A 17,908-nucleotide genomic window follows, 5' to 3' on the forward strand; every position below is an offset into this window, starting at 1 on the left:
TTCAGTATACTTTAGATACATGAATATACAAGGGGATAAACAGATGCAGAAGTATTTTAGTTGATGGAACAGATTTAGTGGAAAACTTTTTCTTGTACGGGTGGTCATCACTGACTGAGTTGCAGCCAATCATTAGCACTTATTTCTTGCTTTCAATAAATCCATTTAAGGATTTTTGCCGAAGAGAACATGTTAGTAATGCCTTTCATATACATAACAATATTAATAGCATCTATACTGGTATAAAAAAGCACTTCACAACTACAGAATTGTCTGTTTCAAGAGCAATGTTAACATGCAGGCAGAGATTTTCACTGCTAAGATACAAAGCTCAGGTGCAAACACCACTAGGAACCAATAGCAGTTTTGTGTTTGTTTATGGGGAAAACCAGCATTATTAAAAGCAAACTAAATCCATCCAGTGTATTCACTTCAGTAAATTATTGGTAGGAAATAAAACTGTTAACATACTGATAACATGAGGAAATCTTTTTTTTGCTTAGTTTCTATTCATCCTGTATTTTAGTAAAATCTCAGGGTTACTGCTTTCGTTTTCAAAAGCTAAGAACGATTGAAGGGGAAGGCATGTGGCAGGACAGTATGTATGTGTTGTCTTTATATAACAAATCCAAAGAGACAGTTTTTCTGTGTAGAGTGCTGGATTGATAGAATGTGGCATGGCTTCTTTCAACTGCAGCATAACCTCATGGTAGAAGACAATATAAGTGGTCTTCTAAGTGATAACTATATCATGGGAAGTCGTGCGTATTTATTGACTCAGAGCTTCACACCTGTTCTGTCATAACTACTTCCTCTCAGAATGTGGGGAAAAGAATGAAGTGCTCTTTCTTGCAAGATTGCCAGAGGCATTACGTCTGTGAATCGGAAAAACTCTTAAGTTAAACATCTACATTAAAATTACAAGCTGATTTCTTTATAGCTTACTCTGTGTGTACTTACATATTTTTAAAATGGCTTAGTAAATGGAATTTCTGTATTGTAATAAGTTATTTTAATATTGTTTCAAGTGCCATAGTTTTTACAAATTTTACTGTAAATGAAAAAAGGACATTCTGTAAATATGATTTTGTATATTATTTTTTAACCTTTGATTACTTAAGTAGACTTTGAGTATGGAAATTTAGGGCCTAATTCAACAAACAGATCTGGCTTCTGACAGTAACTGTGGAATATGTATATGAATATGTATGTGGTTATATATTCATTATGAAACTGGGGTCAGGTAGGATGGGAGTGGTAATAGTTTAGCTTACTTTACAATCTCAATTTTTTTTACATAAAACGTAGCTTGATGTTTCGGCTAAGCCTGAAATTATGAACAATGGCAGTGTTGCCAACTCTTAAATTTTTCTTGAAGCGCCCCATCCTTAAGTCCCGTGACTAAGAACCTCAGATTTTTTTAAAAGTAAGTTTCTGGGCCTCCTGCCTGTAGCAGAAAGCTTAAAATTTGATTGAGTGCATCCTAATGGCTCAACTCATGATTTTTGAACACTTAGCAATCCTGATATTTATATCATTAGGCTTCAGAGTCAGTGCCCCCATTGAAATGAATGAGGGTCAGTTCACACTTTTCTTAAAGTAATTGTTTTTATCTGCAGATCCAAGAAGAGAAGTATGTTTCCATAGTGCTAGAGGGAGGCAAGCAGCAGTAATGCTGTGCAGAGGAAATTAGTATTCCTAGGATGTGTTATGAGGCAAAGGTCTATGGGGGGTTGAGGGCATAGCAGAAGCACATGCATTGGATCTGTAAACAGTGGTGAAGTGCTGGGCCAAAAGCATCGTGTGTGAGGTAATGCAGTAGGATGTGACAGCTTTTCCTCATATCCAGAAATATCATTGACAACCCTCAAACATCAAAGCCAGCTGGGCTGGAGACTCTGTCCTTTAACTCCATGATTAAGGATATGTGTACAGAGCAGTTTGGAGGTGCTTCCTGTTGTGGGTAGATAAACACATGCTAGCTCTGCTGGAGCTAGCGCACTAAAAATAGCGATGTGGCTCTGGCATCATGGGCAGTGGTACTGGCTAGGCACCTAAGTACAGTCCTGCTTGAACTGCCAGCTAGGCTATTTTTAGTGCACTAACAGGGAGCAAAAGCAAGTTTGGAGGTTCAAGGTCTAACCAATGGCTACATGCACTTGGCAGACGAGATTCAAGGACAGGAAGAAGGGGAATGGAAGAGCTTGATAAACTAACAATTTACTTTAAAGCACCTAATATTTAACCAAAATACATTGTTTCAATGTAATTCAAAAATGCGGCTGAGGGAAGTGGGACGATAACAGAACAGACATTTCCATTTTATGAGTTCTAGTCTATACCTACAATAAAATGCTTAAAGAGCAAGCGAGTGGTACTTTTCCTTTGTGTTCTAATATTAGCTTGCCTTACAGCTAGATGGAGAATTGGAACAAGTTCTCTGTTCTGCTAGCAAAGCTTCTATGTAAATACCTTTGCTTCCTGATCCCCATGAGCCCCAGCAGCTCTGTTAATGTCTGCAAATAACTTCAGCAGAGAAACCTCTGAAATCATATTGAGGTGAAAGGATTAATTAGATATTATAACTCCTCTTGGTTTTTTGGTGGGTTTTTTTTTTGGGGTGGGAGGTTAGCTCCCCATGTTCTCCCCAGTTAGACAGATTTCTAGGTAGAATTGTATTATAATCTGATGTAAATGTGGTCGATCAAAAAATGCTAGGTTTTTTTTTAGATTACTGGATGCAGTGTCCACACTGCTGTTTTTTTAGCTCGATTCCTGCTAGCGCAAGTCTGTCTACTGGGGCTGGGTGGCTTGCATAAAATGCAGTTCCTAGTAATTTAAATTTGGGACTAAAAAGAGAAGAGGCCCTGGTTGCTAGCAACATCCAAACTGCACTTGGACATAGTGCCAAGGAGGGGCTGGAGAAAACAGGGCCGGCTCCAGGAACCAGCGCAGGAAGCAGATGCTTGGGGCGGCCAATGGAAAGGGACGGCACGTCCGGGTCTTCGGCGATTCGGCGGCGGGTCCCTCAGTCCCTCTCGGATGGAAGGACCGGCCACTGAATTGCCGCCGAAGAATGAAACGGTGCGGTAGAGCTGCTGCCAAAGTGCCGCCAATCGCAGCTTTCTCCCTTCCCTTCCCCCCCCCCGCCACTGCTTGGGGTGGCAAAAAAGCTGGAGCCGGCCCTGGTAGAGAGCCAGCTGTGCCTTTCTGATTCAGGGATGCCTGGGCCTGGTGAAAGTTAGGGCTGCACAGGGGCAATAAAGTGGCTTTAGTGGATCAGGTAATCTGGCCCAGAATGTCTAAAATAGAAACCACTACACTTTGAAAAAATTCCCTTGTAAATTTATGGGTGTTTAAGCAGAAGCCTGAAAATTCATACATTCTGCCATAATTTCTGAAAATGCCATTAAAAGAAGCAAGTATCTCGTATATAAAACAAAAATATTGGTACACATTACTGCTAACCCATTGACATACTTGAATAATTTGAAGCAAGCAACTTCCCCATGGCCTCTTTAAATAACAAAGCCTGTGAGACGTGATTGAAGTACTGCAGATTAATTCAGAATGTTGTATATTTTGTATTTGTGTTTGGGCACAATCTTATTAGTTTTGACTTCCACAGTTGACAGTATTCACAATAGCTTCCATGATGGACAAACACACAGGTGATCCTGTCCACTAGAAGAGTAATTTCCAATCAGGTCTCCCACTGAGGAAAAAAAATACTAATTCCTTTTTTAAAAACACAGGCCATGTAAATTATATCAACTTGTAATTACTTTTGAAGTGGTAAATGCTGTAGTGTTACTGAAGCTCCCTTCCTTGCCTTTGTTCTGTCATTACCTAAAATGAGATTGTTGTTTTATAAACAACAGTTCAGCATTGGGTGCCAGATGAAAGCAAGGCCAGGAGATTAGATTACATTATCAAGGGAGAGACAAAGGAAGATGCATTGAGAACAGGTCTGCTCTAAACCACCAGGTAATTGTCAAGCTTCATAATTATAAAGGGGCAGCCTCTCATTTCTAATGTCTGTTTTATATGTTAGACATGATTAAAAGCAGATAATTTATTTGAGAAGGAAGTTAAGTACTTTGTTTTTTCCAGATTGTTGTTGAAACAAAAACGCCACGAAGATGTAGCAAGGGCACTGGTAGCACATATGTTTCCTTTGGAAATTGTTCCACAATCCTGAGAGGCTTGAACTCCAAATCCCTTGGTAGTGCTGATATAAAAATCATTTTGAAAGTAAAGCACAGGGCGTGCTATAGGGAATATTGCTTTTACCCACAGTCCTCATCAGCTTACTCCTGGGGGAATTCTGCACAAAAAAATTCTGTACACACTATTTTAAAATTCTGCATATTTTATTTGTCAAAATAACGCAATATCATCACTCTGTTTTCAATTATTTTGGTCATTTATTTAAACTACAATACAATGGATGAAGAAGGGGAATGGGGAGCATTGGAGGAAATCTCCAAGCCCCCTTTCCTAATAGTAATGTAACTAGGTTTGACCCTTTATTTCTAGTTATTAGTCAATAAATATATGCAGCCATATTCTTGGTTACATCATAGGTAAGGGTACATTTTAGTCATGGGTATTTTTAGTAAAAGTCATGGGTGGTAAACAAAAATTCATGGCCCGTGACCTGTCCATGACTTTTTTACTATATACTTCTGACTAAAACTTGAAGGGGCGTACCACGGGTACTTGGGGGGCACCACGGGTGCTACGGGGGACAGGGTTAGCGGGGCTTGTGTAGGTTCCATACCCAGCTCCAGGGAAGTGGTGATCCCCAGCTCCTAGCTCCACCTGCTGCCTCTGCTCTGCTCCACTCCCCCCCAAGCAGCAGTTTTGCAGCTCCCATTGGCTGGGAACCGCGGCCAATGGGAACTGCAGGGGCGGTGCTTGTCGGCGGAGGCAGCACATGGAGCTAGGAGCTGAGAGAGTGGAGTTCCTATATCCCTTCTGGGGAGCCCCACACCAGGTAAGCATTGCCCCCACACTCTAATCCCCAGCCCTGAGCCCTCCCACACCCAAACTCCTGCTGCTGGGGAACGGGGGGGACCTGAGACTTCCCCAGAAGTAGCTGGTGCTACTGGCCCAGGGTGCCTGAGCTGCTCAGGCTGCTCCCCGGCAGTTCATGGAGCACATTTTGATGTTTTCAGTCCAAAAATTTACACTAGTTTTAATCATCAAAGCACCATAAGCATTTATAAGGCCATACTGTCCTTTAAACCACCCTGGCAACATAAAGAAGCATTAAAACTTTTACCCCTGCTTTATACTCCTGGGGGAATTCACAAAGACAATGGGAACAATTCACTAAGAAGGCAAGCTGCTATATTCTGCTGGGCCTATGGGGACAGACCCCGCCCCACACCTACTTCCTCAGAAACACCCCGAAGCCCTGCCCCTCCATGCCGAGCATGCTGCAATAGTGAGCGAGAGGGACAGAGTGTCTCTGTGTCTCACATGCACGACTGCCTGGCAGTGATTTACATCTCAACCAGCTGCTCCGGGTCCCGGACCAACCTACCTGTGCTGCTGGGGAGGGGTGCATGACCGCTCTTGCAGCTTTCCTTTGCTTCTCCATCACAAGTCATTTTTCTGCAGGGAAGCAAATCTGCAGGGGACATGAATTCTGCACACACGCAGTGATGCACAATTCCCCCAGGAGTATCAGCTTTTCAAAATAAGAGGCCAGGGAGAGAGAGTGGGTCTGGCTAACATTCAGTGATGTCATTAGTGACACACTGATGTGCAGCTTTATATTTAAGCAGACAAAGATCACTCCTGAGAATGTGACCCTTTAGTGCCTCAGTGAATCCCCTGACCATCCCAGGCCTCTTTGGGGTAGTCCTCCTTCCAGTGTCAACATAGGGCATTCATTATAGGTGGAGGAGAGTAAAGGGTGTCCCAAGGAATATGGTTTAAAATGGTATGTATCCTATCACCTCTTTGGTGTTTAATGCTGAGTAGTTGGAAGACAGGAGGCCAAGTGAAGGCATGCCTCTGCACCTCCATTGTCATAATCCGGTAGGGTGAAGTGATTCATCTTGGCATTCACTTTAGGTTTTTGCAACTAGTTTTACATTACAGTTATCTATACTACTAAGAACAATATTGCTTTGCTTGTATTGTGCTTTCCACGTGAGCATTCCAAAGTGCTTTACTAATAGAAATTAAATCCTATGATCTCCCAGTAAGGTAGGTAGGTATAATACACATTTTTAAAACATATTTAAGAGGCTCCAGGAATAGAACCTAGGGATCTTGACTCCTAGTACCTTGCTTCAATCACTCAATCACATTTTCTCTCTGTTAATCCGATTGCAATACCAACTTTTTCTATTTGCTTCAAAACAGCACGTTCTTCTTCATGTGCTGATCCCTGTGTGTATTCCACTGTGGGTACTCATGTGCTCCATGCGCCCCGAGCCAGAGAATTTTGAAAGCCGTGTCCATTGGTCTGCACATGTGCCCTGGCTCACCTCATGCCTCAACCAAGGAGATAAAGGGTAGGGAGGACTGACTGTCTCCATTTCCTTTTCACTGCTGCATGGTCCAGAAGTTTTTATCTGATAGTTTTAGTGTTTTGTAGTTAGTTTCCCCAACCTCGGGAATACTGCCCCCTCCATACCTCGTTTGGGTACTGAGCTATGTCCAGGACTCTGGACTTCAAAATATGCGCTTCCTCGCACCCTTCTCCTATTTGGGTACTACTTGTCAATCACCCACAGTGGACTACACATAGGGACCAGCACTCAAACAAGTAGTGTTATTTACCTTGTAGTAATGGGAGGTTCTTTGAGATGTGTGATCCCCATCTGTATTTCACTACCAGTCCTCCTTTTCCTCTGCTTTGGATCTTCTCTGATTCTCGATGGAGTAGAAACTGGAGTGGTGGTTGGTTCGTCCCACCCTTTATCTCCTCAGTTGGAGGCATAAGGTGAGCCAGGGCACATGTGTGGACCCATGGACACTACTTACAAAATTCTCTGGGCACATGGAGCGCATGCATACCCATAGTGGAATACAGATGGGGACCACACATCTCAGAGAACCTCCCATTACTATGAGGTAAGTAACATTCTTTTTTTCCCACTTAAGGAACTCATAACAGTGTCATACATTGATGACGAGCACAAAAGCAGAAAGCTAATTTGAGCATTTTTTCCTTTCATATGTTGTGCATTTAGTCCACCCTAATATAAAACTTTTTAGTTTTAATGTAAGCACATTTCATGTCATATCATTATAAATGGCTTCTCTTCATCCCTGTGGCATGGCAGGGTCTCAGAAGTTAACAAAAATGTTGACATCTCTGTTCTCAAATGCAAACTTCATAAGTGCTTGCTTCCCATTTTACATCCTCTACATTGTAAAGGATTGAACTCCATCTCTTGTTCTTTTTGGTAAAGCCTGAGGAAAATAAAGAGAAAACAGGATAGTCAATTGCTCATTTATAACTCAGTCGGTAGCACTAGCAGGCCAGAAGTTTGTGGCTGTTTGTGGCAGTTGAACTTAGGCGCCTTTCCGAGTATTGACTCTGATTTGAAGAGCTGGGAAATTGTGGAAAGGTGAGAAATCTGGATGAGATGTTTGTTAAACCAAAAACCTGTCTGTCTGTACTTGATCCAGGTGGAAGTTAAAGCTCCCCTGGTAAGAGAGGGGAGAAGCCCAGCATTCTCGCCAGCTTCCCCTCTTTCAGTAAAATAGACTCAATAAATCAAACAAGGCTGTGTGCAAGCTACTGCTGAGTGCTTAACAGCTGCTATCTTTACACAGTACCAGGGGTAGTAGATGGTGACATTAGTATATAATGCCTTGCCATTCTTTGGATTTGACAGGTATTTTATAAAACTAAGTGTAACCAATGGGTTCCAGACCATTTTTCAGATGGATTAGGCCTGGTTTTGGCTAGCTATTCTATTAAACCAGCAAAGCTATGAGACTGTAGGTCTAACTGTTTAAGGTATCTATTCATCACAGACAGGGAAGCATATCCTTACTTGATACATAGAACAGTCTGTATTTGGTCGGTTTTCCTAACCGTTATTTACATTGTGGAAATTACAGCTTGATTATAATGTGTGTAAAAATTAAACATTAAAAGAAAACCAATATGGTAGACAGCAACTGCAAATATTGCAGTTATTCCCCCTAACGTCTTTTACTGTCATTGTGTTTCATGTTCTGAGCTATGGTCATCCAGTCCTGTTGATCTCAGCCACACCCTTCATAACACCTGACTAACTGTACAATGCTACACATAGGAAGGAAATCCTTTCTGATATCTGACTGATCACTTTACACCCTTTAGCATTAGATTTTATTACCCTTATCCTTAGCAGGTGTATCAAGCCGTTAATATTTAAGGCAAGGGTGGTTCCTTCCAGGTTTGATATCTCTGCTTGGATATGCAGTGGGACAAAATTAATCTCTAGTGCAGTGGTTCCCAAACTGGGATTCGCAAAATGTTACAGGGGGTTCTCGGGGAAAAAATTCTCTAATGGCAGTCAGAGCCGTCCCTAGGGATCCTGGCCCAGCAGCCCAGAGCCCCTGGACTTCCAAGAGCTAAGCAGATCAAAGCAAACATAGCTATCACACTGAGGAGATTTAAACTTCAAGACTCCTTATAAGAAATGGAAAGGGAGGTGGATATTTTTTGCTATTTTTAAAATTAAATAGGCAGCTAGTATTGTTTTTAAAATTATGAACAATTTTAAGCTTTGTTGTAATGTGCATTGTTTGCCTGGACTGCTCAAGACCTGAATGCTTGTGTAGGAGGAACTCTTTGAGTTAGCTTCTTAAATGCCTTCATGCTGTTTCAAATCTGATACTCCTTGATGAAACATAGAAGTCTTGTCTTATAACAGGCTTATTCAAAGTGATACAAGCTATGAAAGTGAGATCTTGGAAGAGTGTTGCCGTTTTCATAATGTAATAAAAATACTGTAATGATAACTAATAATTAATAATAAATAGTATGTAATAAGCATGCCATAAAAACAAATTTTATATTTCCAAGATCACTGCTTTTATAATTTATGCTCAGGTAAAGGAGAAAATCCCTGGAAATATTCATTTGTAGGAGGGGGTTCATGAGACTTGACATTTTAGTGAAAGGGGTTCACAGGTTGTTAAAGTTTGGGAACCACTGCTCTAGTGCAAGCATGCTGACATGTTCTTTGCTAGTTGTTAAGGATTACTGTGCGTCCAGAACATGTTTGTCCAAGTACAAAAAATTGCCTAAAAATGAAAGTCCAGGACCCCATATATAATGTAATTGTACCCTAGGGTTTAAGATTTAATTTTTAGAATACTAAAACTCTAGGTAACAGAGGGTCCTGTGGCACCTTTGAGACTAACAGAAGTATTAGGAGCATAATACCCACGAAAGCTTATGCTCCCAATACTTCTGTTAGTCTCAAAGGTGCCACAGGACCCTCTGTTGCTTTTTACAGATTCAGACTAACACGGCTACCCCTCTGATACAAACTCTAGGTGTTATATCTGTCTTCAGAATGAGAACTGAATGTAAACCAGTGCAATGATATCTTCCTGAATCAACAGACAGGCTCAAAAAATAGATATTAGAGGTTTAAACTGCTCATTGTCAATTGAGTGTTAACCCTGAAACCTAACAATGGAGAGTCAAATGTCAACATTAACTAATTCACTGCTGTCAGTTTTAGCAGAAATATTAGGCTAATGTCCCGTTTCTCTATAGTTGTTGGATATAGTAGCACATATTGGGATGGAAGGCAACAACAGGTAGTTGCAACAGAGTGTTACTGGGAAGGGTATTGAAGAATGTAAACCCTCTTCACTTCAGTTCTAAATCTCCGGTAGGGTGTGAACTACTCTGAATTCACAAATACTGATGTGTTCCCTACATAGTCACAACACGACCAGTATCCGCTACTTCAGACCCCTACTTAAAGCCTTGCATCAAACCAAATTCTATTTGAATTGGTTACCAAATTCCATTCTCAATGCGTGGGTGGCTTTTCTTGTTACTCCTTACCTAACCCACACCATGTACTGTTCTGTTTAGAGCAGCCCACACTAATTTCATAGAAGTTAGCACAGTCCCAGACTTCACAGAATTTTTTTTAAGTTGCACTTGTGTAACTGCAATATTACTACATTTTTCCAGTACAACTCATTCAGGGTGTGTTTTAGAGAGAAACACCACTTGACAAACCATTGTCTCTGGAAATCAAACACGCCCACAAGATATTTTTCCATCAGGAACTATTGAATTAGTTCTCCCCTGCATCCTGATCAGAGAGAGAGATTGTAAAAGTAGGACGCTTGCTGTGAATAGACTGGTTTTTTTGTCAATAGCTTTGTAACTGCCTGCCAGAGCTCACATATTTTGTGCTGTAATTTGTTTATCATCCCTTCCTTCCTATGAAACAAAATCAAAGGGCTGACAAAGAAGCAAAGTACACATTTGGGTAGGATTTAACAGTTTTGAAGGCTGAATGGGTTCATACAGTTTGGGGTGGGAAGGTGGAAAGATTGGAACAGTTGTTAGGGTGCCAACTTCCGAAGTTGAAAAAGCAATAGGGCACTCATCTGTGCATTGGATACATTATCATAATTAAAAACAATGACAAAGCTAGGCTTCTGGAACATTTATAGTAAGGCCTCTACTTAATGTAGTAAAAAAGGAATCTGGCAATGTGAATTAGCTGTATCTTGTTGTTGTTATGTTAATACAATATCACATGTAATAAGTTGTTATAAGATTTTTGTTAGAACTATAGTTGCTGGTGGCATTGATACTTTGCATCTTGTAGTAATTGTGTCATTTTCCTGAGGACATTCAGGAATATATAGTTATTACACATAGTGGTTGTCATTGTCACATGAAAAAAAAATCTTGTCAATCTAGTTTTAAGTTCTTTAAGATGTAAGATGACAACACTGAGAACTTTAGTTCTGTGTATTGAGAAAAGGCTTCCTAACACTGCCCTGCTTATGTTCCTCAACCTAGACGGGAAGCGATTACTTTCAGTAGCTGACCATATGGCTGAGGTTTTATCTACCTGGGAAAGTTTATTGGTAATAACCCCCTGTATGGACTCTCATTCCAATATAAAAATAACTTTTTTTGGTTTTGCTTAAACTCCCTTCTGAGCAACATAAGCGAACCTGGAGAAGCTACACTTATATTAGATTAAGAATGTCCCTGTTGGGGGGTTATATTGGTATAGCTATATTGGTTTACATGTATGCTTTTAGGTTATACAGAAAAAACTGTCCTGTGTAAGTCCTGCATCTCTTGTGAGGCAGCTCACAATTGTATCACTTATAAGTAATAGTTTTTAGTGATGGTGTGAATTCCTGCCCACTAGTAAGGGAACCAAGCACCATCACTTTTAACTGAACAGCCATCAGATGATAATGGCATTTGATTTCTACTGACCTTGGGCAAATTTAGATCAGTGACCCTAGAGGTTAAGGGCTCCATATCCTATTACCAATCTCTTGAGTTGTCCTGTCCCCAGAAGGACAAGTGTGGTCACATGTTTTTTTAAAATGTTGGACATTCAAAGGGGGGAAAAAGTATTTCAGTATGCCGTTTTCTTTTACAAAATAATTTGTTTTTTATATATAAATGACAGGAATTCTGTGTATTGTTACTGGAGTGGTAGAAACAACTCTGATCTTCATTTTTATACTCTAACAAAGATTTTATTAATGAAATATTTTAACTGGGGTCTGTTATTATTTATTAGTTATTTGTATTGCAGCAGCACCTAAGAGTCACAGAGATTGAAGTACGCCTCTACCTCAATATAACGCTGTCCTCGGGAGCCAAAAAATCTTACCGCGTTATAGGTGAAACCGCATTATATCGTACTTGCTTTGATCCACCTGAGTGCGCAGGCCCCCTTCTGCCCCTTCCCTTCCCCCCCCCCCCCCCCCCGAGCACTGCTTTACCGCATTATATCCGAATTCGTGTTCTATCGAGTTGCGTTATATCGAGGTAGAGGTGTAGTTGCCAGTATTGTCTGTCTTTCCCAGAAAGACTTGAAATATCTGTTTATATCCCCCTTACTGGCTAAGAAAGTCATAAAAACCTCTTCCACTTTCCCAGAGAAGAACACTACTGTATGTTAGCAAGATGTGCTTATGACTTGAATAAGCTCTAGTAGGTGACACGAGAGTGACTGGTACACTTACTGCTGTTGTAAGAGACCCTTCTAGAACACACAGTTTGCAGCATCCATAAAACAAGGTAAAGAGATCCAGGAAATTGAAATATGTTTTCTGTTGCAATCCTGCAGTGATTATCAGTTAGTGATGAGCTGATATGAAATGATAATGCAAGAGTGGCTGTGGTAATTGTTATGTTGTCTGTGTCTCAGGAAGAGGTGTGTCTGTTTCTTGCCTGCAGTAAAACTGATGACATGGTCTGATAGACAAGTGCTACGGAAAGACTGAGAGGAATTTATAGACACCTGAAGGCAATACAAGCCGATGATGAAAGGCGTTCTCAATGTTAGACACTAATTCATAGTGAAATGAAATCCTCACAAGGGCTTTGTGTCTGCAGTACAGCTTGCAAGGATGAAAGCCCATCTAAAACTTTCAAATGGTTGCAGGTTGTAATTCACATGCTTTTGGTGCCACAGTGAAGTTCATAGAAGAAAATAAGACAATTAGTTAGACCTTAACTACAAACTTCTTATTGTAACTCTTTCGTAAACCTATTTTTCATTGCCTGTAGCACTCTGTATTACCTTCTACCCTCATGCTTACCTGGTGACTTGATTTTATCTTTTTGTTTTCTTAAATATAAATCATTTAATACATTTATAACACCAAAGAATACTTCTGAAGTAGCTTAAAACATATGTCTGGTACTAATTAGGTTAGAAATCTGTGAGTCTTAAGACTACTGTTTCTGCAGCAAAAGAAACATTTTGTTCTGTGAAATAATGCACTCTCCTCCCCTCCTCCAATGTTTGATTTGTTTATCTAGTTCATCAAAAACATTTGAAATTTGTTTACAGTAAAACTTACTTGAAAAGGACCAGCAAAAATTAAATGCTTGGCAGAGGTGGCAGTCTAAGAAATGTGGAGTAGAACCATGTTCAGTACATTTTGGAATACTGTCGGGAACTTTCTTAAGAAAAGCATTGTCTTGTACAGTGTTTTTTTTTTCTTCTGTAGTTCACAAATCATTTAGTGGTGCTAAAGGTGTTAGAACTATTGTTATTAAAATTAGTTTTGATAATAAATCATTGATATTTATTGCTGAAGAACTGCTTAAAAATCAGCTTCAGTTACCAGTCTCCGGTTAAATTATTATAAAATATAAATAGTAACTAGGAGAGGAGAATCAACTGGTAGTCACAGATTTATAACTGATATATTTCTCCTCTATAGATGATGTATCTTACACTTGACTCTGGATGGTTTCAGCAGTTCTTATAACTGCACTAAGGGCAGTGGAAGTTCTAGTTTGTCTTGTATTTGCCTCTCAAAAACTTCATATCAAGTATGTTTAGTTCACAAGTGAAAAAAATGCTTTATCATTTTTTAAACTGTCAGCCCTGCAAATTTAGCTTGGGATCTGAAACTCCATCTGTGTGGCATCATGATAATGTGGATTCTGTAGACCAGATTTCTTCCTGGACAACCCTACTGTCTTCAAAGTCTACCCCCAGCTACTCATTTGCAATCTCAAAGAGTGGGAGATGAATTTGAACATATACTGTTATGCTGGAATTTAGCCAATACTTTGTGTTGAATTTATATTTCAATAATTGTGTTAGTCTCTATCTTTTCTCATGCATTCAAATACTAAGGGTTATTTTCTTTCCAATAAGCTATGTCAGTAAACTGGACTTCTTGCTGAGAATGACAAGCATTATTTGAGAAACAAGAAGAATGGTCACATTTATGGTGGTGATATAACAGTAGGTATTTTACCAAAAATATTGGATTACAGTCACTGTAGCTTTGAAAGACAGGTCAGCTTATACATTATGCTTAAGCTACCTGAGGCTGTTCTGCAACCACACAATGCAATTGTTCTGTTTTCAAATTCAAAATTCCTCTGTCTTGTGAGTCGTTCTTTTTAACACCTTGTTTGATCTCTGTCTTTGGATTAAATCTCCACATTCACCATTTCACTCTTTTGAGCTAGTCTGTACCAAACACTGTTTTTTCTTTCAAGTCTTTCTCTCTCTCTCCCTCTTTTCCATCTCTGCTAACACCCTCATGTCTTGTCACTCATTCCTTTTGGCATTGCCAGTCTATTTAACTCTTAAAGTTCTCTGTTGCTTTCAGCTTCACCTTTCTTCATGTTGACTGTATGTCCTTTAATTAAAAAAATCTTTTTTCTCTACTCTTTACTTCTGCACTGTCTTCCCCTTTGTCACTAATCTTAGTGCCCCCCCCACACACACTAGCGACTTCTCGTCCTCTTTTTGTGAAACTGAGCATCATTTGAAGAACATCTTCCACTTTCTGTCCATGCTCTCATTTCTTAATTCTTCCTGCTTCTATTCTACATGACTGTATTTTCCACCTTGATCAGTTCTTGTACTGTCATTTCTTCTCAAGCACTCTTTTCAGATTCTTTTCTCTGCCTCTTACTGTGCTGAGTATATTGCCATTTAAAAAAACAATAATAAAATGGACAATGTCCAGCAAGCTTTTTCCTCATCTCTTATCATTCCACACCATTCTCCCTTTCTTCCACCCCAGTTTCACCCTTTCTTTTTTCATCCCAATCTCTGATATCTCCATTTTGTTTGCTTATAATCCCTTGACCCAGGACCTTGTCCCTCTTAGCTCTTCCATTCATTCACTACCTCGTCTTTAATGTTGGCTCCTTTCTGACTGATTACAACTGCACTGTTGTGTGTTTGTCCTGAAAAATGTTTTCTTTATTTCTTCTGCCTATAAAACCAGTGCCCAACTGGCCTTCCCCTTTGTCTCCAAATCCTGCATCAAGCTGCCTACTCTCACTACCTTATTTGTTGTTCTCCAACTTTTTCTCTGATACTTCCTTCTTTTCCATTCCAATGAAACTGCACTTGCCCAGATAACCTGATAATTTTCTAGCTAAGTGAGAGGGAAATTGCTCTGCTCTTACTATTCTTTGAACTCTTTGCTGCCTTCAGATGCAGTTGATCACTTTTTATCATTTTATCTATTTCTATACTCTCCTTGTTCTTGTCCTACTTCACTGATTTTTTTTTAGTGTCATCTTCATTGACTCCTCATCGTCTCCTTTTTATTTGCCGTCCTGAGGGATCAGTCCTCAGCTCCTTCCTTTTTAATCAGTCCGTACCTTAATTTTTATAAGTGATTATTAATAGATTAATTTGGAGTGAAATACTAAACTAAAAACATTCTTTGATATTTTTATCAGTAAACTAAGATAAATCGTAAATTCAAAAACTATAAACGTTTTTACCCTGAACACACAATAATTCAGGATCATAGAAGCAACTTCTCTATTCCTGTTGGACGTAAAAACACACAGATGTTGGGAGAGTAAATAGTCTCAGGACAAACTGTTTTGTAAAACATCATGCTTGTGCATGCTAGGAAGCAGTTCAGGGAGGAGGAGGAGGAATGACTTTTCATTTTAGTGTAGACCAACAACTTAAGATTCTTATAGGTTTTTTTCTGTCTCTCTTTTTTTTTTTCTGAACTCCTCTGTCCCCGCAATGTTTTTCTTTTCCAGTTGCTTTTTTCCCCCTAGTGTTTTTTCTGTCCTTTCCTCTCCTCAAGTTTTTTATTTTCAGTTGACATTTGCTCTTGTGTGTGTCAGATTATTCTCTTTGTTTTTCTGCAGCTTTCTCAGTGAGGTTTGGTCCCTTTCCTCTTAACTTCCACTCTTTGTGACTCCCCTCCCATGATCTACTCAGTTTCTCCTCTTAAATAGAACCTCCTCAAGCTTCCTCACCTCTCACTAGTGATACTGTTTTGGCAACTAGTGTAAAGCCAATTACTGGTTGTCTCCAAATCATTGGTTTTTAATACATGTCATCAGCTGTGTCTCTTGATGTGTTCCAGATCCTTTTCTAAAGTGAGTAACTGGTTTCTTTGGTAACCAGAGTAATGCTGCCAGCCCTCTGCCCTTCCTTTCCACTCCCTCCTTCCAGATGCAGTGAATTAAAAACAACAATAAAAGAAAACAAGAAAGAGCATGTGATGGTAGAAGTGGCTCTGCAGCATTACTCTGATTAATATAGAAGGCTTAATTGTCCATTTTATCTTGGAGCATGTATGCATCAAGAGGCTATGCTAATGACATTTATTAAAACTAAAATCCGAGGCTGCTGTAAATTGGAAGAAGACCCACGGGATTAGATATTTCTTTTATCCGTTTTCTTATCCTTCCTGGTAGAACTATTTGCAGAAACCATTTTGTACCCATCTACAGCTTTCCATACACTCCCTTGTACACAACCCATACACAACCAAATAGTAAAGTTACATTGTTTAATTTGGCAAGTGTTTCCCAAAAATACAAATTGTAAAGACGCACAGAAGTCTGTTTTTATTTAATGCACGTGTTAATGAGACAATGTGTTTATTAAGGGAAGACGATAGACCTTTTTATTTATCTCATGGAATACATAGTAATTTAAATTGGATTGAGGAAAAAGTAAGAAAAATGTATAGTAGCATACATACACTATATTGAAGTTAGATTTCAAAGGATTAGATTTTTATTAATAAATGTTAGTAAATGTCATTTTCACCATACACCCAGAAACACAAATAAAATTTCTATCAATAATTATTTACATTTACAGATAGGTAAATTAAGAAAAAAGCTGCTTATGAAGGTCGTAGAGTTTGATTTAAGGATATTTACTTTATTTTGACATGTGATATTGATAATTTGTGTTTTAATGGTTATAAAGTTTTAACTTATTTAATGACAATAGACGTTGAGATTCAAAAATTGTCTGACCCCTCTATTGTCAGACCCGCTCCCATGATTTCCCACAGCTGTGAACATTTAAATCGATTAAAAATGGGGGTCGGGGGGACGCTTACAACACACAATTTTGCACAACAGTGAAAATTTAAGTAGATAATTGGAAAAAATGCTTAAAGAAAAATATTGATATTATCTGTTGAAATTATATTTTTTAAAAATTGGTTTCTGCGAAACATGATTGCAGCTGTCATTACCTTCTGTCCTATTGGATTAACATTGGTGTAGAGTGAAAAAGACAATTCTCCATCTACCGTACAATGTCTAAATCACAGTCAAAAACTTATGACAAAATCAAACTTGCAATAAATAAATTATTTTGTTTATGATGCTTTTAAAAATCAGATTTGGTGTGCATTCAGTATTTATAGTGGTAAACATAAAAGCTTGCCTCTTTTGTCTTTATAGATGGATAGATAAAGTTTTGTCAGTATTTGCAGTATTCCACATACTTCCTTGTAACGACTGTAGGAAATGGGGACTACTTTGGTAATGTAATTTAATTGTCTAAAATAATTGGCAAGTTTGCAAAGGTGACTGCTATAAATGTATTGTGCCAAATTCTGACACATTAGTGCCTGTTGATTTGAATAGGAGAGGCATGCATGCATCTGAGGGCAGATTTAGCCTAATTAGCTAGATATGATGCTTTTGCCCTGCCTCATGCCAACACTGTGTGCTTTGTCTCTCTGATTATATTTTATGTATTAGTGCTTTTCAATGTCAGTTTTCCAATTAGTGAGAAATGTTAAAAAAGCTGGGGGGGTGGGGGGAGTCCAAGATCTCACTTGGGGTTTCTAGATGTGACCATACTACAAATAATAAATATTACGTTTTTACCAGTTCAGTCTCTCTTTATACAACTTGAATGCTGTGTTCATAAGCAAGTATTCTCTGCCTTTG

At 39.2% G+C, this 17,908-nt stretch overlaps 1 protein-coding gene across 4 annotated transcripts in view; it reads left to right on the forward strand.

Annotated features, from left to right (window-relative positions):
* Positions 1–17,908, forward strand: part of SPATA5 (spermatogenesis associated 5) — a 306,473-nt gene that overhangs the window by 137,621 nt on the left and 150,944 nt on the right. The window contains exon 15 of one of the 4 annotated variants that reach the window (XR_008445214.1): positions 13,869–13,958. The exons of the other annotated variants lie outside the window; for them this stretch is intronic. The gene's annotated coding sequence lies outside the window, so the exon portion shown is untranslated. The remainder of the gene's footprint in view (positions 1–13,868; positions 13,959–17,908) is intronic. 4 annotated transcript variants of the gene reach the window in all.

Source organism: Malaclemys terrapin, chromosome 5, assembly GCF_027887155.1.
Source record: "Malaclemys terrapin pileata isolate rMalTer1 chromosome 5, rMalTer1.hap1, whole genome shotgun sequence".
Classification (NCBI taxonomy): Eukaryota; Metazoa; Chordata; order Testudines; family Emydidae; genus Malaclemys; species Malaclemys terrapin.